The sequence below is a fragment of the Myiozetetes cayanensis genome, unplaced genomic scaffold (genome assembly GCF_022539395.1).
Source record: "Myiozetetes cayanensis isolate MyiCay16 unplaced genomic scaffold, myiCay2020 scf15, whole genome shotgun sequence".
Taxonomy (NCBI): Eukaryota; Metazoa; Chordata; class Aves; order Passeriformes; family Tyrannidae; genus Myiozetetes; species Myiozetetes cayanensis.
Genome location: NW_026087159.1, coordinates 2496310 through 2518979, shown reverse-complemented (window position 1 = coordinate 2518979; position 22670 = coordinate 2496310). Strand labels below are relative to the sequence as shown.

The following is a 22670-nucleotide window of genomic DNA, read 5'->3' as shown; positions in this document are numbered from 1 at the left end:
ACATGCCTTTTTTCAGATACATCTCCCATGGTCTCTGCAGAACAGTAAAAGTTTTGCAGTTTTCTTGACCACTAATATTTTAGAATTCTATCAATGGTAGATATTATAAACACTGCTATCTCAGCCATCTCATTAGTCTTGCATTTGACCTGCAATAAAGAAGGTCAATACTAATACTGAAAAAATTCCATGGCTGATTATTTTACCCATTCAGTTCAACAACAAAATCATTTTAGTGAATGTTTGTTATTGAAATTATTGTTTCATTATATTTTAAATAAATACAATTTTGTACTTTCTTTTTTGAATTCAATGTCCAAAAGCTCTTAGTACCACCTCAAATCCCCACACATCTCCTTCTACTAACACTAGCAAGAGTCACAGACCAACAAAAGAAAACACTGAAATAACTGAAAAACATAGTTTAACATGGTCTGCAGTGGCACAGGACCCAGGCTGCAGTACTCAAAGACCACAGGTCATGTCCACCCTTCAGTCACTGAAACCAAACCAAACCAACAACAAAAAGCCAGCAAGGTGCTGCTGTGCCTACTACTCCCAATTATTGTTTTCTGTAGATCAGATCAAGTGCATGTGTACAAACAACTCCTGCAACAGCAGCTGTTACATTTGCTCCTTAGAAACTATAAATAATACTGACCCTTTTCATGTTTCTGAGCATAATACATTAAACCATTAGGGCACTAAAACAAATGATACCTGCTATATTGTACTTGCCAGTTTTTACCTTCCCTCGAGAGAACTAAGAGTTTATGATTTAGAGAAAATACAGGTTACCCCATCTTTCGGTGGGAAACGTTGATCTTTTATCTAAATATTGTCTGCAAGACAAGAACAAGGTAATTGTGTGCTCAGTTGGATTTAGGTAGGTTACACTATCTGCAGATTTCCATGTGTTTGTTACATTTTTGGTTTGAATGCATCCTCCTCTATGAGAAATTAAAGATGCATTTATATTTACTTTTTTTTTCACGCAGTGCTTCTGCAAATTGTCTGTGTAAGCCTTCATTACGATGTTTTAGCAAGCAGGCCACCTAGTGCCTAACAATAACAAGTACTCTGTATTGACCTGAAGTGTTCAGCAAGGAGGAACAGCACTTAGCCAACTGGATATCAAAACCATGTCACCACACTAAAACTGCTAAAATAACCCAAAAGTCTCCCCCTGCCCCTGAGTAGAATTGTGACAATTTCCTGTAACAATTTTAAAAGTGGAATAGATATATACCTTTGTCTTGTTGAGAAAGTTAATTTTTTTTTTCTTTAAAATTTCATTTTTGTAGGTCTTCAAGTTGCTCATAAGATTTCAATTATTTCAGTCTGTTGCTGAAAAAATAAATGCTGGTCTTTTTCTAAGACAATGTTCTTCCCCCAGAGAGTGGCTGGGCACTGAACAGGGCAGTGGTCACAGTCCCAAGCCTCACAGAGCTCAAGGAGCAATTGAACAATGCTCTGGAGCACATGGTGGGATTGTTGGGGTGTCCTGTGCAGAGCCAGGAGCTGGACTGGATAATCCTTGTGGGTCCTATCCAACTCAGCATATTCAATGATTCTATGACTTCCCATTCTTCTTTGGCACATGTCATCTCTAATTTTGCCTAATTAAATTAACAATAACATAGCATTTTAAATGTGAATGACATATCTGGTAGTACCATTGCAAGAGGTATTTCCTCCTAATTCATTTGTGTCAGTATTTTAGAGTCCAATTTACTGTCTTTTAAGATTGTGGGCAAAGTTTCTATAAACATCAAGAGCTATAGTGCCTATTAAGCTTTCTGTTTCATCTTGGCAATATACTGCTTTTCTCTAGACTAGAATGAAAATTCAATAATCTCAAGAAGCAGGCAATAGTCCCTCAAAGTAAAAAAGACCACTTCTTTCTTTACTCAAACTTAAATTACCCTTAGTGCTTTCCTTAGAAAAGTGAGATTTTAAGGCCATGGAAAGGCTCTGTTCAAATGTATTAGAAGATACTGAAAATATTTTTGTATTCAGATTCTACAGACTAATTTGCAAATACTATAATTTGACATGCCTCCATCACAAATGGTTTAGCTGGAATCAAGTGTTTTGGTTCCTCTGAACATCAGTGGAATTTGGGATCCCATAGCACTGGGAAATGTGTATCCAGTGCTGCATATCTCATCCAGTGCTCTTAAAGCTGAAGTTAAATATTTTTTCAAAAAGCTATTTACCCTGGAAAGTATAATACCCTGAATCTCTTGGTTCAATTTATAAACATTTAGGACTTATGTGTGTATATATACAGGGCTTATATAGAAAAGAAATAATGAAAAGCATTCAGTGAAATAAACTTCTTTTGAACATTAAAGCAAAATTTAAGAGAACACGCCCAGAACTTGCAAACCTGCTCAAGGGTTAAGATATTTTCTTTCCCCAAGATACTGAGCACTTTGTGGGTGACTGTGACCATAGAACTGTCCAATACCATCCAACACCATTTATATTGCACTGCATTTACTACTGATGAGACTTAATTTGGTGGGCATTTATACTTACAACAAACAAACAAACAAACAAACAAACCTTCCAAGGTGTTAGACCTGCATAGAACAGGAAGTAAATTATGAATGCATTTGAGAGAAAATTATCCTTTCTTCTGTGACAAATCAAAGCTCCCATCTACCAAATTTCAATCCTATTGTTTAGACTCACAACAATAAAATTCCCCTGTAGCATTTTGTGAGCTTTTGGGCGTTTCAAAGGGAGAAGGTCTTATCCTTCCTGAAACATTATAGTCTTATTACCCACCTCTTGATTAGTCAGGCATTAGGAAGATAAAGGATACCCATCCACACCTGCTTGCTTGATTACTTCTTCTTTGTGGTTTGAAAGGCATCCCACCTCCTCCAACATTAATAACAGCACAAACCCCCAACTGAACCATTATGCAGCCCCTACCCCAAAGAATCCAGGGGCTGCATAATAGACCCAGTAATGCCTGGGATAATTAAAAAGACAGAACATGAACAAGATCATGACATGATAATTAGTCTCTCCCATGATGGATTTTTAGTTGGATAGGAATGTTACAATATAAGAAATAAGAATTTATCAAAACAATGCAATACCAACATGCTGCAGTGAGAGCATTCCCAGAACTAACAGTTGTGGGCTAAATTGGTCCCTAATGGGGACAACATAATATGAGGATTATAAGGATTAATTTTCAGGTTTGCTGGAGATCCTGAAGCTGACAGAATTTTCACTTTTTCCAGTCTTGTGGAAACAATTATGAAGCAGGATCCAAAAAGTGAAAACATCAATGCTGGCTGTAAGAGTAGCTGCAGCACCAATGCTGCCTGTCCTTTCCTGCCTAACAGTTTTCCTTCTTTCAGAGTGACAACTGTAAATGAACTTAATCTAGCTCCATGTTAGGGTAGAGGACCTGTGACTGGTTGTTGTCATCAATGTGTAACATGCCTTGGGTGACAGGTTCTCTCACTCAGCTGAGTGCTCATGAATATTGACAAGAATGCTGCCTGCCAAAAAATGACAATACAGTGCAGCATTTCTTTAGCTGCTTCTCGGCTTCTGGGCTGCTGCACGCCACAGGATAGTCTGCTAACCCAGACTCTTCTTCATAACTAGATCCTACACCCACTGCACTCTTTCAGGTCCTTAAGATTCAGGATCCTTCCCTGGAAAACTTAATTTTTTTTTCTGATATGAGTGAAGGGACTTGAAGAGAGTGAAGTCGCACATAACAAGTCATGTCCTATTGTAAAACTAATCTATAAAGCTCTGTCTTTATTCTTTCCATCCTCAGCATAAGTCCAGAGTAGAAACAGAAACAAAAGGGTTTGGTTTCCTCACGAGCTGGAGGGACAATGGACTTGGCTGTTGCAGTTTCAACATTGGCATCTATTCTAAGCTCGAGCACCAGTCGCTGCTGTGAGCAGAGTGTGAAAATGGCAGTGTATCTATGTATCAAATCCAGTCCTGCAGCAGAAACACTGGTATTATTTGCAAAGTGTTTAATCATTTATAATTCTTCTATTTGAGGAAATGGCCAATAGCATTAGCCATGCAAGCCTCTGTGGGCTAATGTAATTAGTCTTATGCATTTTAAGACCAGATAGAATGGTATTAGAAAGAATGGAGGACCATTTTAATTGGATGATGGCAAAATCCCTCTAAGCACTATGGCTGTCTCCTGTGTTCAAAATCCTTTAAAAAGTTCATAGATTCCAATTGTTTTCTGCAGCAACAGTATTTCTATCTAAATTATATTAAATGTGTCAGCTCATTTCCAGAGCAAAAATGATAAAAGCACATTCAACTTCAGCAAAGCTGATCACTTTAAAGAAAAATATAAGATAATTAAAAGCTGTTACAACTGACAATACAACACTGCAGCTTCAAAATTCTTCCCTAATTACAGCTGCTAACTTTTAATAGCAACTGTAACAGTGAGTCAGATTTGACATTACAATAGCATCCCAACCTCTTATTTGGGAGAAAGGCTCTTGGGGAAAATACAATTACAAGGTGAGCATGTCCAGCCAAGACCATTGCAAGTTTTGAAAAGCCAGTGATTGCTTTCATTTTCAGTCTTGTTGAGAAACCTAGATTAGTTGCCCTTTGTTTGAATGCAGTCCTTTTAACAATGTCGAGTGTAACGAAGTGGAGCTGATTCCCAGAAAACATTAAGGGGCCTTAAAGGGAATGGGCACTGCTCCTTGAAAAGACCTTCTTCTATAGGTAATTTCTCAGCCAAGCACAGGGCTCATATAAATAGCTTTATACCTTTCCTGTTCTTGTAGAATATTTGAATGACAGGTTAAAAGAAGGGCATCCTGGAGCACACTGTACTTCTGGGTTTTGTATTAATTAACCTTTTCTTAGTTTGATATTAATAAGTTAGAAAGGTAGAGAAATTCTGAAGCTGATAGACAGTGGGTTTTTTGCCCTCCAAGAATAAAGTGTCTCCATTGTTTTCAAAAGTGATAAAAGAAGGGATGAAAATGAAAATTAGAGCCAGTTAGGCTTTTTCTGTACAATAGGAGCTGTTGACTTCTGGTCTCCCACTCAGCCTGACTGAAGATCAAGCCAATATGTGCCACCTTTAAGCTTGTGCAACTGGTATTTCTTTCTACAAAAGGAGGATACAAAAGCAGAAAGGTGTGAATTCCTTATCTGCACAAACTGACAAAATTCCCATGATGGATGTTTTGTCCAAAACCTGGAAGACATTATAGGTCTGTGCTTTATAATTTACCTACAGGTTTAAAATGTTAAGGCTACACATCTCTATCCTTGTATGTACTGTATCTGACAACCTTAAACCAAAGTGCTTTCTGAAACCAAATCACTTTCAGTGATTTCAGTGATTTTTATCCATCACTGAGAATTTTCTTATATGAAGTAGCTCCTCCAGACAGTGTTGGTGACGTAAGGCACAGAGAAATTTCAAAATATCTTATGAAAAGGAAAACACATAAAATTTAATCTGTGGTCTACTGCACCGAAAAGAATGATAAGAACATTCTAAGATCAATATACAAGTAGAATAAAAACTGAATCAAATTCTTTCCTCAGATAGTCAGCGGTTTAGGTTTGTCAAATTAATGGGCAATTCTTTGTGGACTCCATGGCTTATCCTGTCAGGTTCTCGCATTAAGCAAAATTACTATGAAATAATTCTTTCTGAGGAAATCTTTCGGCTTAAAGTTAATGCCAGCATTCAGGAATGGAAGATTAATTTCTGTAGAGTTTGACCTGAGACACCTCCAAGAAGAAGGAAGAGCAGAGGAACATAATACCAGGATTTTCAATCTCCAAAGTATCTTCTGGTGTGTGGTACTGAATAATTCCCTAAGAGTGATACACGGCTATTTTGAGAAAGAGTTTTTTTTCAGGCCTCACCTGGTTTTAAAAGTAATTGAAGAGGAACAATTCATCCCTTTTAAAGTATCCCAAGAGTAGAAGTTAGTCGAAAAGAACTTCTGAGAGCAAACGAGGAAGGATCTAAAAGAAAAATACCCGAGGGATCATATCTCAGACACAAATATTTTTTTTTTAAATTACAGGTGCTCATAATTACTTGTAAGGGAGAAAACTAATTATGGTAGTCTTCAGGGAGCTTAAACATGGTAAATACTGAGAGAAAGCAGCCTGGGTTTTCGAAAGTTATTTGTGTACTTTGCTTACACTTTCAGTCCATGGTGGCATGCAAGCATCCCTCTTTTTTTTTTTCTTTCCTTTTGTTGTTACACATATTTTTATTTATGTTAAATAATGAGAAATAACCACAGTTCTTTCCAAATTTCCTGCTTTTAAAAGTTTTAAAGGATTTTCTTCTTAGAGAATATTCCCATGCTGATTGAGTGAACACATGAAATCTCATGTTCATCAACAATATATTTAAGCCATGATGGAAAAATATAATGCTATTTGGTTTTTTTTTATATTGAGCAAATATGTTCTTGTACTGAGACAAACAGTGAACACTTATACATTTTTTCATATATTACTGTGCAAAATTGCTGTTGTACCAGAACACACTATAAAATAACAGAAACTGATGTGGTCTAAAAGATCAAATTAAAACATTTAGAATGACAAATTGTGTTTTGAATAAGGTTTTTGCATATGTCCTAGCTATTGGTATCTTCTATATATTATGTATTTAGTCATTCTTCAGACTCAAATTACCACAAGTCCTAGGAAAATGTGTATAAGCTACAAGCAATGTGTCCTTTTCTATGTATCATCTAAGTTGGCAAAATAAGGAGCAGAGAAGTAAAAAATCTGTTTTACTGTATATTACTTAGCTAGTAGATTAGTACAGCATGTCTGGATTACTCAGTAAATTCTAGGATTAATCACAATAAATTAGAATTAAGTATTTTTTTTTACACAATAAACTATGACTGCTTAGCACTGTGGTTTGTCTTACATGGTTTCCATGTCAGGCAGGAGTCTATGAGCTTTAAAAATCTCTTCTTCCAGTGACTTTAGTGAAACAGAAAGTATGGAAGAACAGAATCAAATAAATTGTTTTCAGAAGATCTCCATTCTTCCAATCATCTACCTGTTTCAAACACAAAAATATTTCAAACTAAACCAAATTCTACCTCAGTGTAATTCCAATAAAGCCAACAGGTATATAGAGATATAATTCCAATAAAGCCAACAGATATATAGAGATATAATTAATATTAAAGAACAGTACACCCCTGTACTACATTATTTTGATTTGCATTGACCTTTCTTGCATTGACTTGGACAAGACTTCCATTGCCCCGGTTTGGTTGGAGTCAGTGTTAGTTTGACATTGTGAAAGATTCACTGTTACAGTATTTCAGATGTTGTATCACTCAAAAATATTTCCACAACAAAAATTCACTTGTATAAAAGTAGTAAATTGCTTCTAGTGTTGTGGCATTACAAATTTTGTCCCCTAAATGCTTAATTTGATGACAGTGAGTAAATCAACTTGCTGCAGTGACTAGTCATGGATTTAGTGTTTGTTTTGTACCTTAAAAGTACAGAATCTTGGAGGTGAAATCCTGTGAGTGAACAGTTAAAGGCCTTTTTCATTATCAGCTTTTAACTTGGTAGACCTAATTAAGTGATAGATTAGGTCTAATTCTAATATTCTTTTTTTGTAAACTTTCTTCTTAGATCTAGATTTATTTGAATTTGTAACAAACAGTCTCATTATCCATTCCTTCCAGGTCCCAGTGACAAATTCTTAAAAGATCACTCTGTAATTAATTAACAGAAAGTAGCTACACCTCACTGAATTTGGCAAACTGTCTCTCGTTATACGAGTATGTTAATTAAGAGATCCCACATACTATTTGATCAGTTATAGCAGCCTAGAAGTCTAGCTATAGGTAAAAACATAATGATAAATATGACTATTCAGCCATCAGACTTGTTTGGTTTCACAGAGAACTCATGACTGAGCTCCAGAACAGGAAGGACATATACAGGATGTGAAAGTGAAGACAGACAAGAGAAACTTTGCCTCAGTCTTTGACTTTAGGGAAAGGTCTTTGTGCCTAAAGAAAGGTTCAAGGGAATTACCAACATTGAAATAATCTCGAGAGGGCAGAGCCAGGCCTTTTACTGAGGTGCACAGTGACCAAGAGACAGGCTCAAAAACTGAAATGAGGAAGGCTCTGACAGCATATTATGGCTAAAAAAAAAAAAAAAAAAAAATCCCTTGGGATAATCAAGCATTGGAGCAGGTTGCCAGGAGAGGTTGTGGAATCAATCTGCGTGCAGGTTAAAACCTGACTGGACAGAGCCTAAAGCAATCAGATCTGAATTCCCTGCTGATATTGCTCTGAGCAGACAGAGATCAGACTAGAAACTCCCAAGGTTCCTTCCTGTGTGAATTATTCTGATTCTATAAAAATTTAATCACAAGGATAAGATGCAGGTATAAGTATGAGCTTGATTTGTGGAATGCAGTACTTCTATTTCTTTAATCTTGTGCCAGGGTAAAGGTATGAAAAACCCCTTCACAGCTATTACATTTGTGTCAGGTCAAAAAGTCTGTGTCAGTTTTTTACTGTGAGTCAAAGACTGCCAAAGACAAAAACTTGATGAGTATTTGCATAATTGAAAAGGCAAAAATTGCTCCTCAGAACTATTTTAAATAATTCTTTGCAGTATCAGGCTTATTGGGAATGTTTTTCCTTCCTGCTAATGAAAATGATTTGAACCATGAAAAGAGGTTCACCTTTAATCCCAAATACTGTTTTAATGGAAAAAAAAAAAAAAAAGGTAACTAAACTGGAAAATTTCCTAGGAAATAAGGGAGGGGGGAATTTCTCACATGTGTAAATAGAACTTAATACCATAGTATATGGTTACCATAGTGTAACCATAGGTCTCTGTTTTCAGTGAGAAAAAATATTCATAGTAACCACCAAGTAAGTTAAATAACTGCATAAAACAAATACTTTCCACATCTTAGAAATTTAAAAACCACTGATTCGAGGAGAGAATCTACAGAACAGTTTTATATTAATTTCTGTTTTCTGTGATGCAAATACATGTCAATTCCCTCAACTTGTTACTAGAGTTCTGAAGAATATTTGTATTAAGCCCCAAACACAATGAGAATTTCCAGGTGTTAGGGTTTCATCTTTCAGTGCTTGTAGACAAACAGCCAGAGGATTTCTGCCCCTAGGTTATTGTCACTCCTCTTCCATAATGATCAGCTTAGGAAATTACAATTGTGTTCTGTCTATCCATTCAGGAATGACAAAATCATCATACAAAGAAATTGTAACAAAGTGGAATGAGAATCATGCCTTTAAATATGGAATTAAACATGGATCAGGCACAAGTATCTGATTTTTAGAAAAAAACCTCTCAAATCTTGAGCAGTTTTCAAAGCAGTGATAAATTCAGATTTATTTTTGAAGTTGTATTTGGTACCATCATGATCATTTTATAAAGTTTCCCTTGATAAATGGATTAGCATCCCACAAATTCTCATAAATATGTTATTTGCGATTGTTAATAGAGCAAATATGGTAACAGAAATTGGTACACATTTTGTCTAAATATAATTCCAAAGAAAACAAACAAACAAACAAATCTGCATCTCAACTTCATGGTTGCAAACTTTTTAAATGGATCCAATATACAAAGGATGCAATATCTCCAGTCAGAAGTTAGAAGTACCTCAGAAAATTTCTCATGCTAGAGAATGTAAAAAGGAGAGAGAAAATATGTTTTCCCCCCAAACTTTTCACAAATTATAGCCAGTAGGCGGTCGTGGTTTAACTTTAAAAAATGTGCCCAAACTTTATGACTTTCTGCCTTTACCTTCCAGCAAGGTTTATTTTTGGTTCCTTTCCAACAGAAAAATGGACTATGAGATTCTCTTCAGGTTTAAAATAATTAGTAAACCCTTAGAATACTCATTATAAATAGATCAAAGCTTCAACCCAACTTCAATACAAAGGCAAGCCTTTTAGATCAAACTTGAACTACCACCCATTCCACATACGTCCTGCTGATATCTTACTTTGGGTTCTGTTAAATTATTAACACCAAAATACTGAATAATTCATTATTTAAAGAAAAATAACAAGAAACTTCATTTATACAACTTTTATACCAATTAGATTTTGTCTTTTCTTCTTTCGTTTTTAATCTGGAGTCCTTTTTCGCTGTAAATTCAATGGTTTAATCCCTTATTTATAGGTAAAAGAAAACTAAAGGTAATTAGGAAGCCAAGAAAATGCAGGCAGGAGGCATTAAGCATTAATTGAAAAGGTAAAAATAAAGATGTTTGGAATGATGAAACTCTGTTACTCTGCCAACAAGTAGCTGGAACTCTTGATGACACTCCTAGATGTCCAGAATTAATGCAATCAGGAATACTGACATTATCACACAGGAGTAACAGACAAGACTGTCCCTGGATGTTACTGTCATCCACAATATCCAAAATACAAAAGAAGCTACCCTGGGAATTTGAATTCTAGAAAGAATTATATAGCTTTTCATAAATCAGAACTTTCTCTTCCATGCAGAGTACGTAGTTAGAATGGAACAGTCAACAACAATTGTATGTAAAATACTTGGCCAAACCATTTCCAAAATACATCAGGGATGAAACAACACAAAGAATGCAAAAGAAGCAAAATATTTGAATCTTTGTGCCTCCAAAATTTATGAAAAAGGTGTGATATGAGAATCATGATAATTTATGAAAATTAGATTCAGGCTATAAAAATAATAGGAAAAAAGAGTTTATCAATCAGCTGAGAGCTGTCATTGCTGGAACATTCCTTCATGGTCTTTCCCACAAACATTTCAGTCTCCACACAGCAACACTCTCCCTGCCTTGTGTCTGGCTTGTGTGCTCAGCACTTACAAATCAAAGCAACCCCTTTAATAACAAAGTAACAAATACATTGAACAAACTCATAAAAGAAAACACCCTTTCACAAGCCATTAGTCCAAAGAATCAGTATATGTAAAAATATAGGATCATTTCATAAAAATGAATACACTGCAAGTACCTCATCCTTTATCAACAAAAGTACTACACTGAAACACAGGTACTACAAGGTATATCTTAAATTCACAACTTTGATAAGAATTTATGTGATTTACTGAGTAGGTTTCAGACAATTTCTGACATTTATTGCCAATATGAAAGTAGCCAATAAAATCAAACCCCAGTTTTGCCAATATTTTCTTTAGACTTTAAGATATCTATAGGTAGAAAGGACAGATTTTGCCCTAAGATGTAACATCATATTCTAGATTATATTTTCCTCTTAGGTCTTTTTTTCCTCCCTTCCAAATTGCAAAAGATGTAATCATACAGAGCTAAGAAATCCATAGTAATTCTTTTCATGTCAGGACCAGAAAAAATACTTTATACCTGTTGTCCAGGAATGAAGTTATTCATTGCATTCATTTTATATTCTTAGGCCAGATTCTTCAGGTCAGAATCATGTATTTATGTTTGTGCATCACCTTCATCAATCAAGACCAGTGAGAACTTTCTAATTCTTTATAATATAAATTCTAAATATCAAGTAATTTTCATTTCCAAACATCTGATGTTACTCAGTTATTATTTATGTCAGACACAATATTTGATATGCTGAGAGCCATTACCTTCATAAATAAATAAATAAATAAAAATGAAATCATTTAAAAATAAAATACAGGGTATAGAATTTGTCTATATTACTGTGTAACAGCTCAAACTAAATAACCAGATCTTTCTTTCAGCTTTTCATCACCATCAGACTCAGATGCCTCTATTAATTCAAGATTCCTGGTATCATATGTCTGACAAAATGATGCTCCAAATGTGTGCCACAAGTTAGAGGGCAAACTTGGAATAATTCTTTCAGTGCTGCTTCCCTACAAACAGAAAATGAGGCAAGGTTTTGGGGCATTTTGCAATTGGATGGGATGAAGCTGAAATGAACTTTTATTTAAATAGGAATGGGAATTTTTGCTACATCACATGCAACAGACCATATTCAAATTATTTGATAGTTCTAAAAGACCAAATGACTCCTTATATTGAAAAGTAGCCTTAAAAAACAGTCTTGTTATCTAAACTGTTACAATTTCTTTAGGAAAGATGATACTAATTTTAGCAGATACTCATGTAATATATCTGCTTTATACACCCTGACATGTATTTACATTGTTAGTAAAGGGTTTTTTCCCACAGAAAAACAAAATATAAAAATTATTTGGCAGCTGAACCAAAAAGTATTTCCTCTGAGACGTGAATAACTCATGGATTTTGATCCAACTCTGGCTTTCAGACCAGTTTCGCTCATACCTTTCGGTCAGTTCAAACACACCAGAGTGTGGTTGCACACCCCTCTCATTAGCACTGACAACTGCAAAGCAAGATACATTATTCCTCATAAAACTTTGGGAATTTAATCATTCTTCCAGGATGGGAGATTTGTAGGTAAATCTTGCAGTAATCTTAGTGGGAATTCCATGCATAAAAATGTGCATGAATATAAAATTCTAAGAATATAGATTTTTGGTCTAAAAGTTTCTCATTTCTCTTTCAATGTGCATGCAAATCAGCATGGTTAAGCATAAATTGAAAAGGAATTTAGAGAGATTACTGTGTTAAGGCATATAAAAGGATATTCACGTGACATCACAGAACCAGGCACTATGGAAGGAAGAGCTTTCCAAAGTCTGTTCAACTAACAAATGTGATTTCTCTTCTCTTTGATTTGCTTTGTAAGGAATACAAGATCATTACTCAGCTCCTTGGCTTCTGTACTTATTGACACTGAATTGTACATCTGGTTGCCAGTTCTACTACTTAGAAATGGTCTGTCACACACTTCACTTTTAGGATCTCAGTTCTCAGTATTCTGTGGTTTTCCTCCCATAATTTCCACAACAAAGTATTACAATTCACTGTAGTCACATGTTCAAGGAACAGTTCGTTCTGAATTCAGGCAAAGGGCTTCTGGAAGTCAATGTTACAAAAAGTAACATTAAAGACAGTCTAATTTCATATTTCACCAGAAAGTAATTTTATTTAAGTCACTGTAAGTGCCCTGGTATAAAAAGAGCATAAATGGAAGTACAAGTTGACTATGTTCCTTTTAAACTTCATTTTCAGAGCACCAAAACATATGTAAAATGATGTTGTTTCTTCAGCACAGAGTTCTTCAGGATGCCAGGCAAGCTGATATACAGATATTTTTATAAAGCTTTATTTTTTTTTATTTGCTGTGTTTTGTTTGGTATCATCATTGCTGGATTCTTGTTAGTTTTATGCTGGGTTTGGGAGTCAGTCACTGATGCCTGTAACTGGCACATTTCTTCAAGGCAGCAGCAAAAGCAGCACTTTATACAAGCCCTTGTAGATAATTTTAGATAATTTCCTTCCTCTTTTCTATTTTTGGAAACATATTTAGGTGATAGGAACTAACGATGAAAAAATTAATAAACAGCAAATGAATGTTTGTTATGCAGAAAGAATCTATACAATTGTATCCATCAATTTCAAGCTCCAACAGCAATGAACACCTCATATTCCTGGCAATTAATAGCCAGATGAGTTTTCTTGGTTACTGCAAGCCAGCAGTTTCTTTCAGTCTGTCAATAACCCCTGAAATCCTTTATGCTCAATCACTGTTGCTTAAATTATATTAATTGTGATTGAATGCCATATTATGCCATATTATGCCCACAGGTACTGATAGGTGACTTAAGATTCTGGTTTTTCACAGTTCTCCTAATCTGCCATTTGATTTTATCATTTGGTGACTTTTTATATATCTATAGATCAGAAAAGGCAATTGGAATCCATGAATATAGACATTTACAACAAAATGTAGACCCAGTTTTAACTAAAATGGCAACAATACAGGTATTAAAAAGAGAAGCTAATGCAGGTGCACTGGCACAGAGCATCACAAACAATGCCAAATCTCTGTGAATAATTCACATTTTCATTGTCTATGCAAGGTACCTCACAAGAAATGCATAGTATAGCTGTGCTCAAATACCTCAGTGCTAAAAATTTGCATCTAAGGCTTTAACAGTGAAAGAACAAAGTAATGTATCACTATGGGAATCTGCTGGAGTTTTGAAATCTTCAGTAGTCTATCAATTCTTTGCTGTCAAGAGAAATTTTTATATTTATCTACTTGGGAAGGAAAAAATAAAAAATGTAAGTTCTGAGATGTGTGAGAAAATTATTTTTTGCAATACAATCTCATCCCTTTCCCATGCTCTTCATAAGATCTAAATGGTCTGTAAGTATATATGAAAAGGAATATGCAGTGAGGTGTTGGCAACAGCAAGAGTCACAACTGTTAAGAGCTACAAGTTCTCTTGCAGTTTTCACATACTCAGTATAGGAGTAAGACTAGACTTGATAAACAATCCTGTTAGTAACAATTCTAACAATCTCTAAGAATTTTACTGGTCATGTTCAATCTGCACATAGTGGTTTATGCAGCAGGCAGAGAATCATGTGGGCAGGCACAGAAGAGAATGATCTGAACCTTATCAGATAAATTTTAGCAAGATGGTTCTATGTTCCCTTTTGCACACTGTACATTTATTTATTGTTAACCGTAGCATTTCACATTATGCTGTAAAGCTGTTTAGAGCTCAAGCCAAGATCTTTGCAATATGTGAAAGATACACACGACTATTTCCAAAATAGTAAATATTTATGGGACACAGATAAGAGTCATGGCTGTAGGATTTGGAAGCCTAAAGCCTAGCATATTTTTAACTTTGGTGGCAAATTCTTGATTAATGTTCTCAAAGCTTTAATCATCAGATAAGTAAGATGATTCAGATGTAAGTGCAAGATGTGTAGCAAACAGTATTCTGCTAATAGAAGTTGGATCCTATGGCACCCTACACCTACAGTACAGCAAGACCCATCAAAGGAGCTCATTATCACAACAGGAAAGCTGAATCTCACATGTCAGTCATGTAAAAAGAAAAAACAAAGCCCTACAGCGGTGTGGTAAAAATACCAATGATCAAGATACACCAGTGTAGAATGACAGAGTATTGCACAGTTTGCTTCCTCTGGATTTGTTTCTTTTTTTAATCACAGCCCAACATTGTATTCTACAATAAAGCTATGTTTAACAACCTTGGAAACACAACAGATAACTAACAGAATTCTGCTTAGTCCCCCACTGTGACTTTGTAGGAAGTCACTGAATCCTTCATGTTGGAACAGCCCTTAAAAGGGCTGCAGTCCAATCTCCTGCACAGAGATGTGTCAGTACCCAACTCAGACCAGATTGCTTCAAGCTTTGGCCAGTTGGTCCTTAAAAACTCTAAGGACAGAGATTTTACAGTGTTTCTGGGCCATTTGCTTCATTGTCTTCATGTGGTAAACACACATTCCAGAAGTGAACAGAACCGAGTAACGAATGACTTACATTCAAGTCTGAGCATTGTTTTAAGCAATTTGTTGGGGATTTTTTTTCCCTCTTACTGGGACAAAGAGTCATTTACTCTATTACACAGACATGGCTCAGAACCACACAGTCGTGCTGGTAACTAGCAATTGAGAACAACAATCACGCAAAAAAAATCATCAGTGATTACACACGGGTGACACTTCTGCAAGCATTATACTGGTCGCCAGGTTGAACAACAATCTGTATGCATACTTAATATGCAGACACCTTATAAATAGCTAATAAATGATTAAACGAAATTGCTGTTTTCATAATGAATTAGTACAAGATCTGTTGTACATAATGTTTGGAATATTTAAATGGTTTAACATACTCCAGTTATAAGTACTCTGCAGCTGGCTCTTACAACAGAGATTCATCACTTAAGTATTTTTAAACTGTTTATATGTGTCATTACAATATGGCAGAACTTGTATAATTATTTTTTTTTATGAATCATTTGTAATTACTGGGGTCAAACCACAGACCTGTTGTCTGAAAAAAAGAACCAATCCAACAATGGTCCCCTCTTTGGGCAGAACGGAACAGAGCAGAAATGGGGGCTTGATTTGCATCACACTTGAATCTAAACTGCAGCAGCTGCTGCATTTGATCAAGACAAAATTTCTTTCCCCAAATCTCATTCTGGGAAGCAAAATGTCATTTTTTTTCTAAATCAGCTGTGAAGCTGAGCTTGGTTACATAACATACACTCTTCCCAAGTTTACAGCATGCTGTATTTGCCCAAGAGAGACCTGGATCATGTACAAATTTTGTTCTGAATTTCCAGTAATTCTCCCACAAACTTCCAGTGTCTCTGGAGTTACAATGTGTTCAGGGCTACAGACTGACACAGTAAACACTTGAAGGGTAAAGGGAAAATTTTGGCTGCTCCAAGATCATTCTTTTCCAAGCTGAGAGATCCTTCCATACACATCTGTGTGATTTAGACCCTGAACATTTTCAAATCTCACACTAGGCATCACTCCTATTATTCCATGAAGAAGACATTATGGAAGACGATAATCAAAATATATTTTCCATATTTGATACTGGATCTATGTTTTGTGGCAATCAATCTGTCAGAATGTGCACAGAACACAAGATATTGTGTACTCTGGAAGTATCTGTCACTTGCTGTCTGAACAAACAGGTGAAGAAAAGTGAAACAACACTGGTGGTGTCAGATGAGGCAGCATTTCTGTCATACTGATAACTGGCACACTTATCAGGACTGTAAAACCCTTAAATTAAAGGAAAAAAAAGGAACAAACTGCTCTTAACATTGTACTAGAAATCTTCTCTCTATAGAAAAGCTCTGCAACAATGAAAAAAGCATTGCTGGCTGTCCGAGGCTGCCCCTACAATAAAGCAATAATTTGTACAACTGCAGACAGAGCAATTTCTAATGAAAGTAAATGCAGAGTTAAATGGCCTCTTACCAACCCCATGCACAACAACACGTGTATAGCACATACAGTGTTCTCTTTCAAGGTGCACTGAACCATGACAAACGTGCATTGTTTTACATAGATACAATTTCACACACAAATTGTCATCACTCTGGTCCTTCAGCCATTATTAGAGTGAGACAAGTTTACTTAGGGACAGTTTCACCACATTTTGCCTGAAAATAAGCTAGAAGGGCTTTTTCTTCCTTTCTGCTAAAACCGGTATCTCATTTCCCTCTAGCAAGTTTTACCAGTTACAGGACATCATTTATCTTATAGTGCCCTAGCTATTTCTAAAATAAAGACATACAGACAAAAAATACATGAATATTAATGAGCTGAATATTGAGGAAACTGTACACTTCTACATATTAAAACCAAGTCCCTTTCCTTGAATTATCATACCCTGTCTTTACAGAAATTAAACAGATTGGGGATAGGTTTGGGTAACCTTTACTGAAGATCTTTAGCAGTAGGATTCATACCCTATAAACTTGCAAACATGTCACATAGCTATTAAACAAGACTTTGATCTTAAGGTATGTTGGTGGCATTGGGTAGGATTCTGTAGAATTTAAACCTCCCAAGGAGAATTCCTATGGGAATATTTCCCACCTTTGAATTTTATACACAGCAAATACTATGAGGAATGCACTTTTGTACCCTGCACATCACTTTTCTCTTTGGTAAAAACCCAGCAGTCTTCTGTGTTAGAATAACTACTGCTACCCTATGCTTTGGTAAAAGTATCCCATTTGTAACAAAACACCAATAAATCTTTTGATGTTGCCATAAGGAGACCATCAATCAAAACCAGACAGAACTGTAACATCAGCTTCCTTAAAAATTTAGTTTCAAAGAACAGACCTAATTTGCCAGCTTCCATGCTTCCCCTGTTCAGCCAATCAGTTTGACACTGTTCAACTCTGCACTTTTGCTTTACCCTCTTAAGCACTTTGCATTAGAACCATCAATTTGATCCGAGCATTTTAGCATTTTCCTTCAGCACTTGGGTGCTTCTCCATGAGAATTTAATGTTTTGCCTTGGTTTGTGTTCCCTCTTAGCTTGGCATTTTGATATTGTCAGTACTTCAGTGTCTTGCCTCAAAGCTTCTCCTTATTGCAAAGCTCCATTGCCACAGTTTCTTTGAACACATTCCCTTCCTCCTGGCACTTTGCCTTGGTATCGCAGCATATTCATCTCAGTACTCTGGTGTTCCAACCATGCACTTCTACAACCCTGCCGTCAGAGCTACGAAATTCTCCTCCAAGATTCTGCTCTAATTCTTTCCTGTACAGGTGGTTTTTTCAGCCCCATTGTAAATTTTCCAGATTTAAGGCAGACACGTAGCTCAGACAGCAGCACAACACTGTGTTCCCAGGTAACACTGGGCACTCTCCTCTGTCCCTCCACCCCATCCAAAACAAAATGGGCAAAAATTAATGAATGAATGAAGGATCATCAGCTCCTTATACACTCTATCCAAGGCTAAGGTCTCTTAGTGATCAGTGTTGATGCTTTCTTTTGGAAAGAAATAGTCACATAAAATTCCAAATTTTGATAGACTACCTCTTCCTCGGTCAGGATCAAGTTGGCATTAAAATGATTGTTTCATGAAAAAAACCCACTAATACAGATTAATTTACCCACCTTTTTCCAAAGTTGGCCACTTCACTGAGCAATCCATGCAAAAGTTAATACATTAGACATTCTCAAAACAAACTAAGCATCTCTTAAACTCCAAAAATATTTTGTTTCATTAAATACACCAAGCTGAATTTTTATATATGTCTGAAAAACAGAGATACTGTAACTTTGAGTGGCATATGCTAGATACAATCCATGTTTTTTATAAGTCAGCACAGCTCAACAGACATCAATCAAGATGTGCAGATTTATATAGCTGTAAGAAAGCCTTATACATATATGAATGTTTACACAAGATACTGTAAATATATTCAGTTCTCTTAACACTGTATTATTTTTGAAGGAAAAAAAAAATCCAGAATTACAAATTCCTTCCTGAAAAATTTGTTCAAAAAAACAGTGGCAAGTTTGGCTTTGGTGGTTTTCCCCTCATCTCAGTGATCTGTTTGTTAGAGTTCTACCAGCAACATGCTGGTCAGTAAGATGAAAGAATCACATCAAGACCCCATCACAAGCCATCCAACTTTTAAAACTTACTCTTCAGTAAGTGCTGTGCAAGAGCAGGAAAAAAATACAACAAGCAATGAACAACATTCTTATTACAGTCCTCATCATGTCCTGAAAGCAGCAGGGTTTTGAGATAATGGCAACATACAGCTATTTACAACTTGTTAACCTTAATGCTGGGCTTAGAGAGCCAAACTGTCTGTGCACTAGCTGGCATTTTTCCTAAAACCTTGCAAGCCTTTGTGAAGGAACTAGTCAGAGGATTGCAAATCATCTTTTGGCATATATTGCTTTCATAGCAAGAAATGTTCCTTTTAGGGCCCATTTCTGTGGAAAAGTAGGAGTCAGTGGGAGACAAACAGGTGCAGAAAGGTGGCAGTGGATAATGGATATATAAAAACTGGCAAAATGCTTTCCAGTCGTCTATAGAAATGACAGTCCAAATGTAAATTCTTGTAAAAGCAAACATAAAGAACATAAGATCTAACACTTTGCATCACTGATATTTAAGACATACCCAAACACAATGCCAGCACAAAACACGTCACAAGGCCTTTTCATTAATCTTCCACCAACAGGCTGCCTCACAGAAATGATTCTACATGAATGAGTACATTCCTTTACATTTTCTGACATTTCAGTCTTAAGCTAGAGCAGACCTGACGTCCTTATTCTTGTCTTGATTTACCTTCGTCGTCAGCCACACTGTTACAAATGCCATGGCTGAGGTCTGCTCAAGAGGATTCTGCTCATGGGTATTTCAGGTCAGAGATGAATTTTCACTGGAAGTGCTTCATGAAGAAGCTTGTTCAAAGCCTTTAAGCCCAACGTTTAGCTCAAACAAAGGACATAAGTTAAAACTTTTATGACCACAGCATGTCCTTGCACAGACATAGAAACACAAACACACACTTCTAATAGAAAAAAGAGAATAGAATAAAATTCAATGCACATACGCATATCTAGGGGAAAAAAATTGTACAGGGCAGCTAATCTTTACAAAATACTAAAAAAATTTGGAAGAAGTATCAATCCTCTTGGTGTCAGAGTGATTTTATTTTGGAGTCTTAAATATTTCCAGTATGACAACAGGATCAGATTCACAGTCATGTACTAAACTGGTAACATCATGTTGTGAATGGCAGTGTCAGCTGAAATACACACTGCTCATAATGATGAGGCACTGAGAATACAGCAGTTTGTTATGCATATTATTTGCAAAGGGGGTGACCTCTTGGAAAGATGAACGACTGTGAAACTACTGTTGTTATGTCCAACAGATGCGGTTGGGACACAGTTCACATTTTGTTGTTTTCCAAGTTTTCAGTCCATTTGTGCTTCACTGAAGAGTTACACCACCAAAACAAAACTAATGCCAAAATTCACCCCAACTACACATTGTCTTCTCCATGGCAGTTCTGGAGTTTTCTGAAGAAGCAGGAGATATTAACTACAAAAACATGTGTTTAGGTGACCAACTAAAATATTTGAAGGAACAATTTTTCATTAATTAGTTTAGAAATTTTTTTTAGCAATATATTCAAAACTGTTCCCTTCACTGCCTCTGCAATACTCCAAATTAAAAAAAAAATTATTAACCAGACTGTTTCATCTCAAATTATGAATTGTGCCTAGCATACTGCTGGGTCAGTCAAGCTTGAGTGTGTAATCAAGGGTTCAAAGTGCCTTGTGGAAAGGCAAACCTGTGCTGTCACTTTTTAGAATTACCAAAAATGTAACTCATCTGAGGATTGAGTTGGGTTTTTTTAAAATTTATTTATTTATTTAATCTACAGACCTCTTACCAATTAATTTTTATTTGATTTACAAAAGCAGATTTCTAACACAAGGCCCTCCAAGTTGATTATCTATGCAGTAAGGAGTTTTTTTCTTCCACTCTAATGCTTTTTCTAATCTAGAAATGAAGGAAATATTTGTCTCAGGCTTCTTCCCTTCAAATTCAGATCAATGCTGTCTTACCTATAAAATTCTCCAAAGAAAACAGAGGAACTGGTTCTCATCTTGCAAACAGACTTACTTTTAATCATACCTATTTCATTTCAGACTGCAGCAGTACAGACCATTTAAAGACAAACAGCTCTTTGGTTTGTAAATCATCTTCAGAGCTTCTGTTTCAGAATAAGTGTATGGATAACTCACATTCATCTTCTCTTTAATGATTACTCCCAGTAGAATGTTTACAGCTTTTTTAACCTGTAAATCTGATGAATCTCTCAAGAGATTCATTAAAAACTTGAACAGGATTTTCTTCTCCTACAACAAACAATACTCTGGTAACACTTTCTAATAATGAATACATTCCAAGGGAAATAGAAAATCTGTGATTTCCCTGTGGTTATACAGCCCATACATACATCTATGACAGTAACTATACATTTAAATTGCACTCTCTTGCCTAGGTATCATTGAAATGATGTATCCTTTGAGATTTTTTTAGGGTAATACAAATAAGGGAAGGATCAGACCAACTGTCCGTGTTCTGAATTTTTGGATACCATCATATATTTTCATAACTTTTATTGTAGTTTCACCAATACAAAACCAAACAGAATCTGTTCTTATCCAGAACATTCAACACAAAGTTTCTACACTGAACACTTGTAATGTCTTAATTAAGACAGTGTGGATTATCATTAGAATAGTGTAAGTCACTCACTTTATATCCAAAGCTGACCATGTACAGTTCTGTGTCCTACTCCTGGACCATCAGTCAAGGAGTAGCTTTTGCTGAATTACCAGTAGTTCACTCTAGTTCATCAGGGCATTTCTCTCACAAAGACTTATCTCATAAAATAGCCCATCCCTAAATACAAGATGGAAAAAAGTAATTGGTAAATGTTCCCAGTCGAAGGCAAAAATAGCAACTGAAATGATAAAGAGTAACTGAAAACCAGTTCATCCCCTCCTCCAGACAGGCAAAAAAAATGGAAAAATTATTTTCTGCTGGAGATGACTAATTATATTGGCATTTTTTATATTCAGCACCATCAGGGTTGATAATCTCAAAGCAAGACTAAGCCCTATGTTAAAATATGTGCTAACGAGTAGAGAGTGCATGTTGCAGATCTCTTCCTATGGTACACACTTTTTCTATAGAATATTCTTCATATTTAGAATATTCTTTACATTTACAACATACTGTAGACCAACACTTCCTTATTAAATTTTCTAGTGATGGAAAAACAGTCCCTACGTAAGATGCCTCCTGGAACTCAGGGAAACTTTGATTTAGCTCCTTGGCCTACCCAAGATTTCCCTGTACACCATCTGCTCTTTTCATTTATTTAAAATTCACATCTGCAGGGTTCTGAAAATATCAGACTGAGAGTGTCTAACAGTACAAATGCAATACACGTTTTACCACACATTAATTAAGATAAACAAATAATTAGGATAAAAAGCTTTCCTCAATGCAATCTGAAGGAAACAGTCCATGATTGTGGAACAACTTGGTTTAATGACCAAAGAACTGCATGCAGCTGACATTTATTGAAAGATTTTGTAAGTATTTTTTAAGGCAAACAAAGTATTCTTTTTCAGACAACAGAAACAAAATGGTACAGCAAGAATCAAGGA

General features: G+C 35.8%; 1 protein-coding gene across 1 annotated transcript in view; it reads right to left on the bottom strand.

The window, feature by feature from the left end:
• PCDH11X (protocadherin 11 X-linked) overlaps positions 1–22670 on the bottom strand; it is a 457123-nt gene that overhangs the window by 422937 nt on the left and 11516 nt on the right.